Source organism: Phragmites australis, chromosome 5 (genome assembly GCF_958298935.1).
Source record: "Phragmites australis chromosome 5, lpPhrAust1.1, whole genome shotgun sequence".
Taxonomy (NCBI): domain Eukaryota; kingdom Viridiplantae; phylum Streptophyta; class Magnoliopsida; order Poales; family Poaceae; genus Phragmites; species Phragmites australis.
This window is the reverse complement of record NC_084925.1, coordinates 19,058,566-19,072,313: the sequence shown is the minus strand read 5'-3', so window position 1 is coordinate 19,072,313 and position 13,748 is coordinate 19,058,566.

The window sequence follows — 13,748 nt, the reverse complement described above, 5'->3', positions numbered from 1 at the left end:
GATGATGGTTTCTTGTTAGCAAGGTAAGTTTTTTGATCATATCTGAACTTACCAAGTTGTTGCAGCTTTCTCCATCAATAATAACTCAAACACGATAATCCTTGACGATGAGGAACATCTGAAACAAATTGTGGTGTTGTAGCTGTTCCATTTGAGTGCTTAACACTCGTTGCACAATGAGTGTTCGATAATCCTCCATGGCTGTGACATTGAACACTTCCTTAGTGTCGATATCCGTCTCACGTCCATCCTTATCACTTGCATGGTTAGCTGCAAGAGCATATTCATCCTCAACATCACTATTACTTACATATCCACTGTCTTCTGTTATAATGTACGCTTGCTGACTTAGGTAATCCTTCATAATGTAGCCCATTTTCTTGCATCGGTGGCATACAATCCCGGTCGATCGGCCTGTAGAAGCAACCGAGGAAGAGCTCTTGATCGGACCTTGCACACTTACGAATTTTCTTACCTCAAGAGCGTGTGATGGTGTCGAAGGTACTGTTAAACGTGCCCTACTCAAGAAGGGTGCAGCAGACCGTGTAGCTGAACGTGAGGCTATTTTGACTTGTCATTGTGTTGATTTTGAAGTAGTCGTACTTACAAAAGTGCTCCTTGTCCTCTGTTGTCGTCCCTGCAATTCTTTTTCTACCAAACACGCAAGTTAGAACGATCTAGGAACACCATCATATCCTTTGTAATCAACTATGTCCTGAATTTCACACCTTAACCCTCCATAAAATCATGTCATTGTAGCCTCTTTATCCTCAATAATATCACAACGCAACATACTAATTTGTAGCTCTTGATAATATTCTTCTATGGATCTATCATCTTGGTTTAAACGCTGCAATTTCTTACGTAAATCATGTTTAAAAGAGAGTGAAGCAAATCTGTTACGAATAGCAACCTTTAAAGCATTCCATATAGTAGACGCTAACCCATCGATGCAAACTCTATTCCACTAGATGATTACAAAATCTTTAAATTCACTAGTGACTTGCCTAACTCTATGCACTTCAGTAACCAAATAAGCATTAAACTTCTGATCGTCCGTCATCTCCCAATCTAAATACTTTTTAGCATTATAAGCACCCGTAAAATATGATATAGTAAACTTAACCTTAGCAAATGGATTATCATTAACACATGGGTTATGTTGCTAAAAATTATTACCTCTCATACCTTGACAGTTGAAATTGAATCGATTCTATTGTCATGCATCAAAGGCGTTTTGTTCTTGTCTCAAAAATTTCTTCATCTGCGAGTGACTCCTCTTGCTCATGGGCTGCCATGAGGATCCACACGTTCATGGTTTGGTGGCTGATTAACCACTTGATCAAAGTGTGTATTTAGTATGACAATACTATCATTAAGTTGTTGCAATATAATGTTTGTCTCAACAAGCTTCTTATTGATATCGTCATTAATAGCTTGTCGATGATCATTCAACAACATTATAAGTTCTTCCCTTAAAACACACTCTTTCTTATCCGATGATTCACTAGCATAGTTAGTAGCAGACGGAAGATAACAAAAGATATTATCCCTATCAACTACTAGGTGGTGGAAAGTGAAGTGGAGTCATACACTCTCAAGCATCTTACCACGCTCTTGCAAGTATTCTTACCAAACACAGTAGCTGGCGCAACCGGTGGCAGGTTTGTGGTACCTTTTTGGTGCGAGTGAGGTAGTTGCAAGGGGAGAAACTATTCTAATTGAGAGAAGTTATAGTTTGGACTAGTAATATTTAGTAGCAAGGAATATCAATAATTGATATTAGATTAGCAAAGCTGAATAAAAGTCCACAGTACTCGTCACAGTTACTAGCCCAAACACGTTCTTAGAACTAGTTCAAGCAAACCGAAAACTATAACAAACACAAGCACAATCGAACAAAATGCGCAATGCAAACCTGATATATTTTTTTCTTTTTAATTCTCACGCTTTTTTTGCACTCTATGCTTATTTTTTGGCACTCTTTGCTTCTTGATTTCTTTACTTTTTTTTGCAAATGTGACACAAACTCAAAACTCTTCTACTGCCTTTTCTAAGACCGGTGAGGTACGTGGGTCAGAAACTTTTTTCGGAGAGTAGGGGTATAAAGGTAATAAAAAGATACTCTCTCTCTGAACTATGGCTACCTCTGTTTTGGCTATGGTGGTTGGATCCGAGAAGGTGGGCAACTCCGACTAGGTGGTCGGATCCGAGAATGTGGGTGAATCCAACTAGGTGGTCGCGACGACTAGGTGGTCAGACCCGAGTGGGTGGTTGGGGTACCTGGTCAGGCCCCAAGTGGGTGGTTGGAGTGACTGGTCGGGACCCCGAATGGGTGATCGGAGTGACTAGTCGGGACCCCAAGTGGGTGGTCGGAGTGACTGATCAGGACCCCAAGTGGGTGGTCCGAGTGACTGGTTGGGACCCCGAGTGGGTGGTCGGATCGACTGGTCGGGACACTGAGTGGGTAGTCGGATCAACTGGTTGGGACCTCGAGCAGGGACACAAACTCGGCTATAGCAGACTGGGGCAAGCTGAGTAACTCAACGACTAAATTAGCAAAGACTCGATGCTAGAAACTAGAACATGATGACTCGACTAGCAATAAAGACACCGACGATGGACTCAAACTCTACAACACGAAAAGTGAACAAAATTGCGAAGGGCACAAAGTGGTTTAGACAGTGAAAAACTAAGAGCTAAATCCTTTTTTTGGTGCAATTTTCTGGACTCTAGGTAATGGAACTCGACGGAACAAAAGGGATAATTGAGATTACCAAATGGGCAATCGAGGCACTAATACCACTTGATACGCGTTTGCCCGATCTTCCAAAGTTAATATGATAAGTCGATTGGTGGAGTTTCAACGTTGATGATCCAAAGACTCTGACTAGGACAGATCAAGAACTCTCGCAACCACTACACCACTACTCCGTGGTTATCAACCGTGCTAAGATGTGGTTGACCTCGCCATTTTTCTGCAAGCGAATTGAGAACACAAGCAAGAATAGGTAGATGCAATCTGAAGATTGCTAATTACCAATGATGTGCTCGAGTTGGGTTCCACAAACCGAACAAGCGATGAAACTGTATAAAACAGAATAATCTAAGCAAAACCCAAGCCTAAACTATGACGGCTACTGTATATTTACAGAGGGACATGAGGAGGTCGACCTAGGGTTGTTCAGCCATGGAAAGAGGCATACACAAGATGGACTCCGACCCCGACACGATTACAAGACCCGATAGGGTCCAAAACGGTGACATAACATATTATTTCTTTGACTCTAACTAAACTATAAGGAATATTTGGTCGAGCATAGATCCATTAGAAACAGATCGTCATAAGCTCTCCAGAATATCCAAGATCGCCTAAAACGGACTTCATATGAGTGAGTTTTGCTCGTTTTACTGTCCTGGGACTCGATCACGTCTACAACTATGACTTCGACCACGACTAGAGCTCAGTCTCGAGTCCGAGTAGACTTGGCCTTTGATGGGTGACATCCGGGTAAGGTTGTGATGCTTCCCCCATGTTCATAAGCAATAAAATATCACAAGAATTTAGTAGTAATCCATCCAAGGAAGCATGAATAGGAAGCAACGAGTTCATCTGGTGGTTTAATTGTCGCGCACGTGCTCTTGTAATTGGACCTTGTATCATTGTGGAATATTAATAGTATTGATCATATCTAAAGAAGCCATGAGCTCATCAGACAGACTACATACACGTTAGTAAAAATGATGTAGATCCCAATCCATAGCTTCGATTGACCTAACATTTTAACAAAGGAAAAATGGACAAAGTTGTGCAATTAACCCAATAATAATCACGTTAATTGGATATTTAGATCAAAAGTTATGAACCCTAAAAATAGATTATGACAGATGGAGACAAGAATTAATTGAACCCTAATTCCATGATTAAGCAAGAATTACAAAGGGATAACCAATGAAACTTTCTAGAATGTTAACTTCATGCCCTAGGAAGGTTTTGGATGGATCAAACAAAGACAAATAACTTTAAACTAAGAATTCCACCGAAAACTAAGATGGGCATGCAAAACGAAGAACTAAGAGAACAAACAGAATCACCAATTCATCAATTTACAAAACTGGATCTTCATTGCATAGAGGAGTTTAGAAGATGCCTCTGAAAAGCATCCTTACAAGGATTTATCATGAAATCCTAAACCCTAGATGGGTAGGCTCTCTTCTCCCTCTTTCTAGATCAAAAGTCATTGTCGACGATTGATGAACCGCCGATCTAACGAACTTGTTGAAGAATTAGGAGATGCTTTGAGTAGACGAATAACATGAGAAACACATAAGAGGTTTTAGACAAATTCGGGCCTCCATGAAAATAATAACCATATGTTCTGTTTATCTTGTAGTGTTCTGAGCTTCTTACAAAGGGTGTGTGGCTAGCCTAGATGAATCTAAATCTAGTATGCAACTTCCTTCTTAGCTTCTCTTGGCTTCTCTTGCTTGAGGTACTCTCTAATGACTTGCCCTCCTTATCCGTAGGGTCCTTTGGCTCCGTATATATATGGGGTGTTGTACGTCCTCTAGACTCCTCTTTTTTATTTTTGGAGATAAATCTTCCCAGTTATGGGTCACGTTAGGCACCTACAGATAGTTTCATTTCTTCCAAAGATCCTCTTCCTAGAGATAAAGATATGGCCTAAAAATTACTGGAAATGAAACCCGGGAGTACTCGAATATGGCTATTGGGGGGAAAATAAACCAGCCTAAGGATAACTGTCGAAAATCACCATCCAGGTTCCTCCGAAGCCTTGATCTCCAAACCCTCTGTTAAAAGCTCTATCTCTGATATCATCAGATCCTTTCACAGTACCCCTTCACACCTATGAAGCCCTCCCTTGGCTCCACCGGTTCGACCTCTCGAAGCCTTCCAAAACACGACCTCCCGAAACCTCGGTCCTCCGAAGCTTTGGCCTCCTGAAGCCCCAACCCTCCAGGGTCCCGCTTCCCAAAGCCTTCACCTCCCTGTTCTATGCCTCCCGAGGCCCCCGCCTCGGGATGATCGGGCCGCCTTTTCGAAGGTAGCGGGGTGAGTCAGCAAGCCATGGGAAGATCTACAGAGAGGGGAGCGGCGGTCGCGCTTTGCGTGCAAGGAAGTGACCAGTATTAAAGACCTAGGCTGAATAGATGCCATTCTGACACCTTGGCATGATGAGGGCTATCCTGACACCCCTGACAGTGCGACGCCAGGCCGCAATTGGCGACCGGCTCGCCCCCTTCAGGGGCAGGCACCACGATAATTACCATGGTGGATATTTATCTCTCGATATGATAGAAGGTAGTTATCCCGGATAAGGCTCAGTAATTTGGCCGAATCCTTCATCGGAATCATGCTACGTGGCACACCTGGAAGTTCATCAGGAAAAACATCGGAGTAGCGACACACCACTGGGATATCCTCCACGTGCAAGGCAACCTTGAGATCATCGACCATCGCCAAAAGAACACCAGACTTCCGAGTCCAATGATCAGGAAACAACTGGCACAACAAAGAGAGAGTGTACTTCACCGCACTCCCTTGAAAGACCACCTCTCGACCCGACAGTGCCTGTAAAGAGACTGTCTTCCAGAAACAGGAAATAGCAGCTCTATACCGAGAAAGCCAATCCATGCCAAGAATAACGTCAAAAGGATCCAAAGGAATTACCACCAGATTAGCAACAAAGGTTTCATCAGCAAGATGAATAGCACAACCGGGGCAAATAGAAGAACTGGAGATGAGACCTCTAGCAGAACTGACAACAATAGACTGACTAATCTTTTGCATAGAAAGACTAGCACGAACCACAAAACCCTCTGAGACAAACGAGAAGCTAGCGCCAGAATCGAAAAGAGCATGCGCATCAAACGAATCAACTGAAATAATACCTGTCACTACGTCTCCACGGTCTCTGTCGTCAACACAGGGCATAGCATATGCCCCTGGAACTGGAGGTGCTGAAGGAGCAGTAACCTGGGTTGGTCGAAACAACCCAGACTGAGGCATCAAAGGAGTAGTCGGTGTAGTCAGAGGCGCCATCAAGTACTGAGGGTAGACTGGCATGGGCAGGTACTACTGAGTGGAAGGCGCCGGCAAGCACTACAGAGTGGGCGGCGCAGGAAGGTGTTGCTGTGCAGAGGAGGTCGCCGCCATCATCTGGACGGTGCTACTAGAATGTGAAGCTGAAGAAGAAGACACTTGCTCCCAACGCACCTTCCCATTGGGATTCTTCCTACAGACCATGTCCTTGTGATCCATGCCACAGATAGAACTCCTACTGGTCTACTGACACTCCACACGACGGTGAGCGTTGCCACACCGGAAGCACACCAGCCCCATGTCAGGCTTGGGAACAGCCCGGTACTGAGGTGCGCTCCCTCCTGAAACACTGGACTGAGAAGACTTGCCGCGGTATGGCTGGTGACACTGAAACTTCCCCTTCTTGTGAACAGGGCCACTAGAATGGCCCTTCCTATCGCTCTGACCGCGAGACTGCTCACCACCTGAAGACTTCTGCAAGTCAGCAGTGTACACCTGCTGCATCTCCACACCCAAAGCATGTTCCACTGTAGTGCGAAAGTCAACCACTGGAAAAGCACCCAACACTTGGCGGATCGAATGCTTAAGACCTTGACGAAAGTGTTTTGCCTTCTCTACCTCGTCATGCGCCACGTGTGGGACGAAGCGGACAATCTGATTGAAGCCCCCTTCATACTCTGCAACTGACTTCTTATCCTGCGTATAGGCATTCAGATCAATCTTCATCCTATCCAGGAAAGTCACCGGGTAGAACCTCCTCTCAAACTGCTTGACAAACTCGTGCCAGGACAATGGGCCATGTGCAACCGTGCGAGTTGACTGCACACCCTTCCACCATATCTGAGCCTCACCTTTCAGCAGTTGTACCCCATAACAAACACGGTCATGAGCCAACACATCAAAAGCCTCCATCTTGTCCTCCACATACGACAGCTAATCAGCAGCATGAACCGGAGTACCACTGCCGTCAAAACTGTCTAGCTTCATGCCAACCCACCACTGACAGGACCATCTGCAATAGGAGCAGTGCCAGAAGCAGCGCCCGTAGGGGCACCAGCAGCAGAGGCAGCCTGCCTCAACGCCCTCAACTCGTCCTGCATTGCCCGCATCGCGGCTACTAGCTCAGCCTGGCCATTACCATCTGGTGTAGCCGGAGCACGCCACTTATGTGGCATAACTACAGCCACCAAAACATACGAACAACACAAACATCCATTTCAAGTAATTAAGCATAAGCACTAGACAGAGCAAAACATAACATGATAGGAGCAAAGATATGCAAACCCTTACCCATCCTACAAGTGCAAGTGTGTCAAATTAAGCCTTATTTCACCTAGAATCTAAAGCCTAGTCTCTGATACCAACTGTAACACCCCAGGGCCGCCAAAAACCTGAGATGTCACTAAACTATGCAACCTACAACTTGCCATAATAATAAAAAAATTGGCAGCATCTCCTCTATAAAAATAAGCATCGTGGAAGCATTAACACAAATAAACAAGATATGCAAATTATCACAATAACGGATAAAAACATCCTAACATGAACCAAAAGGAAAATATTAAGTTTAACTTCACCATGACACTTTAAACTTCAAACATACGACTCTAAAGACTAAACTTTATTTATTATTACAGCACAATGATAAAAAAAAATATAGGCATGAAGTGCAAAACATGCTGCTACATTCCCATCCCTTCACGACATGCATCAAATACCTGGAAGGAGTAATGCAAGGGTGAGATATAAAATCCCAACAAGCAAACTTGTTTTGACAAGTTATTTAAACCATAAGTTGATTAAGCATCGATTTAATACAGTTTTCTCAAGACATAAGACATGTTAGGATAGTATTAACAACATTAAAGAATAACTTCAAATAAAGATCACAACCACATGTGTAACTTCATATCTACAATAACATATAAATGTTATTAATTTCCAAGAATGCATATAAATGCAATGATATGTCTTCTTTTACATCGCACTCCTCCTCGAGCAACGTACGATGTGTACCGGTATAGTCGTGATCTTTATGACATAACTTCCAATGCATATGCAAATGCAAGTGCACATGGTAGAAATATGCTGCAATTGCATTAAAGTATACTACCAATAATACTTCAACTTTATCCACAAGTCAAATAACAATATAGCTCACAAGAATTGTAGCAACGTAAGGATAGATATAAGTCAATTCAACGTAAGGATAGATATAAGTCAATGATTAAACATGCTTAAACATAAAGCATAACATAAAGTTCAGATCACAGTTAAATTATCATAGTTCTAAAATAAAGGTATAGGTGATGAAAATAACAAGTCAAAACGGTAGCAACAACATAGCTACGTTTACTTGCCTTCTACCGAAGATAATGGCCAACTTCAAGTGTGAGACGAAGAACCACCACCTAAACATAACCATAACTCAGCACCAACACTCCTCATAACATGCAAATACATAAAACAAAGCGCTCCTACGCCCGAAACCCTCAATCAAGATATATCGACCAAAAACAGCACACACGCATTAGTTTGATAGGAGCAGCAGTACTTATCTTTTTCGTAACTATTTTTCTACCATAGATATAATAGCAAATGAATATATTTTCAGAAACTACAGAACAAGATCTACAACTTTCGTTGAGACGACACAATTTTCTCATGCCTCTAAGGTCTCCTAAATGACATAGCAAAATAGCTCTAGAAACCTGTCGTTAATTTCAGACAGCAGCCACCCAAACCTGTTTATCTCCAGAAATACGCAACGAAAAATTCTAAAATTTTATGGACATGTAAATCATAACACAAGCTTCAACTTTTGTATCATTCAGATCTACATAAAACATCTCTAACAAGGTCTAATCAAGTTCTGAACTTCAACAACGAAATCTTTCAACCATTAATTGCAGAAAAGTTCAGAATTGCGTAACTAGAGCTACAACCAATGAAAAATTGCATTGTTTACACCATTAAAAATATTAATGAATCCTCTACAACCTTCTAGCTTTCTGAAAAATTGTCTCGGCAACTAAGATGCCTAGAAACAGAATAGATCCAACACTGACAGAAATTCGACAAAGGTACAACAGTCAGATTCAGGCAGCAATATTTCCTAAACCACATGGTCAAAAAATCTGAAATTTCACTGGTAGCTAGGTTTCGATGTTAGCTACAACGTTCTAGTTGATCACTTCCATAGAAAAAATCATCTAGGTCACATAAACATCAAGAACACACACTGCTCAATCTGCCTGCGTGCAGAACACTCAGTTCGACCCCAAACCACAAATTCCCCTAACCAAAACCTCTCAAACCATGATCTACCGGCCATAATCATCAACCAAAACATGAAGAACAGTAGGAGAATTATTACCTTAGGGCACCACAGCAAGAAAACCCCAAAATCCCCTAGCTCCAAACCTCCTCTTCCCCTCTTCTCCTTGCTTTCCTTGCTACCCTTCCCTTCCTCTTCTTCTCCTCTTCTTGGCCGGATCCCAGTAGCAGCAGTCACTCTAGGGCACGACTTGGAGACGCCACCACAGGGGAAAGAGTGAGGGGGGCACAATAGAGAGATGGCTAGGGTTTTGGCGGGGTGGAGGGGGAAAAGTTGGCTCAGCCCACTCTCATGGTTAAAGCTTCTCTATTTTAAAAGAAATACACTGCTGCAATTTGCCTCAATTTCTTCTCTTTGCTTTCCCAGCGAGAGCGATTCAATACCGAAAAAATCGGAAACGACAACTTCCAATTTCCTTCCAAAATTTTAGGGCATTACAATATGAATTCATAATAATGAACAAGTGTTGTTCGATTTCTTTGAATGGTATGCACTATGGTAATTGTCCATTGGTGAATGAATTATATATTCTAGATCTTGAGGATGTCTCTGTTTATAACATTAATACGAAGAAGCCTTGGCTTAATGATTTGAATCCCACTTTTATTTGGCATTGTCACTTGGGTCATATAAGTGAGAAGCGCATGCAGAGGCTCCATAAAGATGGTCTTCTTGATTCATTTGATTTTGAATCATTTTATACATGTGAATCTTGTTTACTTGGCAAAAGGACTAAGGTGCCTTTCACCCGTCAAGGAGAGAGGTCGAGTGAGTTGTTGGCCCTTGTACATATAGATATATGTAGACCATGAGCTCTATCACTAGAGGTGGTTTTCAGAGTTTTATTACTTTTACCGATGACTTTAGTAGATATAGTTACATCTATCTAATGAGGCACAAATCTGAGTCCTACGAAAAGTTCAAGTAGTTTCAAAATGAAGTATAAAATCAACTTGTCAAGACAATTAAATTTCTACTATCTGATCGTGGAGGTGAGTATTTGAGCCATGAGTTTGGTGATCATCTAAAGCTATGGAGTTGTTCCACAGTTGACTCAACCGGGGACATCTTAATGGAATGGAGTGTCCAAACGGAGGAATCAGACTTTGTTGGACATGGTCCAGTCCATGATGAGCCAATATGATCTTCCATTATCCTTTTGGGGATATGCTCTAGAAACTGCTGCGTTCACTTTAAGTAGGGGCCCATCTAAAGCTGTAGAGATGACACCAATTGAGATATAGATCGGGAAGCATCCCGGGTTATCTTTTCTTAAGATCTAGGGTTGTGCGGCCTATGTAAAATATTTGACGTCTAATAAGCTCGCTTCCAAATCTGATAAGTGCTTCTTTGTGGGGTATCCTAGGGAAACCAAAAGATATTATTTCTATAACAAATAAGAAGGCAAAGTATTTGTCGCTCGCAATGGTGTGTTTCTATAGAAAGGGTTTTGCTTGAGGAATGTTAATGGGAGCACGGTGCAACTCGAAGAGATTCGGGAACCATCAGAAAATGTTTTAGCTCCTACTGAACCATAAGTGGATATTAGAGTACATGTTGTGGAGACATCAACCCCACATCGGTCGGAAAGGATCAGCCTCACACATAAGTGGTTTATGTTCCTAACCACGGAGCAGTGCGATATATTATTGTTGGAGAATGATTAACAGACCTACTAGAAAGCAGTGGTGGGACTGAACTCTGAGAGATGTCTTGGAGCCATGAGATCTGAGATAGAATTCATGCACGATAATCAAGTTTGGAACTTAGTTGATCCACCCAATGGTGTTAAAGTAGTTGAGTACAAACGGGTTTTTAAGAAAAAGATAGACGTTGATGGAAATATTCACATCTATAAGGGCATGATTGGTGGCAAAAAGGTTTCAGGCAAATTCAAGGTGTTGATTATGATGAAATATTTTACCGCATATTATGACTACGAGATATGACAGATGGATGTTAAACGGCTTTCCATAATGGAAACCTAAGTGAGAATGTGTATATGACACAACCTGGAGGTTTTGTCGATTCGAAAAATGCTAGGAAGATATGCAAGCTATAAAAGTCCATCTATAGGCTGAAGCAAGCTTCTCGGAGTTGGAATCTTTATTTTGATGAAGTGGTCAAAGGGTTTGGTTTCATGATGTTTCTGGTCTTGTATGAAGAAGAGCCTTGTGTTTACGAAAAGGCTTGTGCGAGCGCACTTGTGTTTCTATTCTTATATGTAGATGACATATTGTTGATCGAGAATGATATTCCAATACTTGATGTTGTCAAGTCTTCATTGCGAAGAGTTTCTCAATAAAATATCTAGGAGAGGCAACATAAATATTCGGCATAAAGATCTATACAGATAGGTCGATAAGACTGATTGGATTAAGATAAAGTACATACATCGACAAGGTATTGAAAAGGTTTAATAAGTAGGGTTCCAATAAAATTTCTTGCCAATGTCACATGGCATCACTCTCAGCAAGAGTCAATGTACTTCAACCACTGATGAGCTCGAGAGGATGAGTCTGATCCTATATGCTTCCGCTATTGGGTCTATCATGTATACCATGCTTTGTAAAGGCCCAAATGTTTCCTATGCTCTAAGTGTTACGAGAAGGTCATTGGATAAATGTAAACAATATCCTCAATTGCTTAAGAAGAACTATGGATATGTTCCTAGTCTATGGAGGTGAGGAGGAGCTCATTGTAAATGATTACATCGATACTAGCTTCCAAACTGATAATGATGATTCGAGATTGCAATCTTGTTTTGTGTTCTGCTTCAATGGAGGAGTAGTGAGTTAGAATAGTTCCAAGCAAGAAACTGTGGTTGATTCCACGATGGAGTCCAAATATATCGCAGCTTCTGAAGCTGCATAGGAGATTGTTTGGATTAGAAAGTTTGTTTCTATGTTAGGTGTGGTGCCTAGTGGTTCTAGTCCAATGGATCTCTATTGTGATAATAGTGGAGCCATTACGCAAGCCAAAGAACCTAGGTCACATCAGATGTCCAAGCACATACTGCAGCGCTATCATATCGTTCGAGAGATTTTAGATTGAGGATATGCAAGGTGCACACGGATTTGAATATTTCTGATCCGTTGACAAAGCCAGTCCCGCATCCCAAGCATGAGGCGCACATGAGAGCTATGAGTACTAAATATTTACATTGTTGACTCTAGTGCAAGTGGGAGATTGAAGTTGATATACTATAGAGACAATCATATAGATGATTGCATCACACTTCTATGTTCATTGCTTTTGAATAATGTGTTATTCCAAGGATGACTATCAATTACATTGATTAGCAGGTATGTGACTTGTTCGTTGAGCTCTTTGTTTATATCATGATGTTATTCTAATTTGATCACTGGTCACGTATCATTGGGATGATTCATAAGATAGCACATGTATTGATTGATGACCATGTTTCACAGATCATATTATAGAGATACCAAATCAATAATATGGACAGTTATGTTAGAGAATATGATGTTGGATAGACCCATTTTGAGATACTGCTGAGATTGTTATTTATGATGTGCCATCAATTGTTATATCAGATGGTGTACCTGTAGGATCCTTAGACTTGAGATCGTCATTGATTCCCAGAATGTCTAATGACATACTTTGGGGTTGTCAAATGCTATTTCGTAACTGGGTAGTTATAAAGCTAGTTTTAGGGTTTGTCATGAAACATGTCGTGGGGTGTGAGCGATCAAGATGGAATTTACCCCTCCTTGATAACAAGAGAGATATCTCTAGGCCCCTTGAGATAGTTGGATTGAGAAAATACATGACCATGCTAGTATGATTAAAGAGTTAATCATGATGAATACACTACTTGATTGAGTAAATGGTCGGGCTATCACAAAGGTGGCATGTATCTCGCCTTGAGCTTGACTAGCATCGGGAGGCGAAGGGATCGGTGCATATGTATATAAAGGTTCAACCGATATGATCTTTGTGTATACTCAGGAGTCAACAACTTCTGCTAGGGTCCGCTATTGACTTCGGTTTGGAAAGAGTTTTCGTGTCATAGTCGTTTCTACATGAACCTAATGGGTCACTCACTTAATGGGTTGGAACAAAATATGTGAATTGGATTCGTATATGGGTTTGATTGGATTGTGATCCATGAGGTGTTAAAGTACTAAAGGGCTTTCAACGTTTGAGCCCATTAGCGAGCTCTATATAAGGAGAGGCATGGGGTGGGGCATGTAGAAAAATGACCCAATCTGAAACCCTAGCCGTAACCCTCCACACGATCTTCTAAAACTTTAGCCATGCGTGCAGTGCTAGCACATCGACGCTCGGCGATTCTGCCCAATACGTGTGGGTACCATAGAGGCG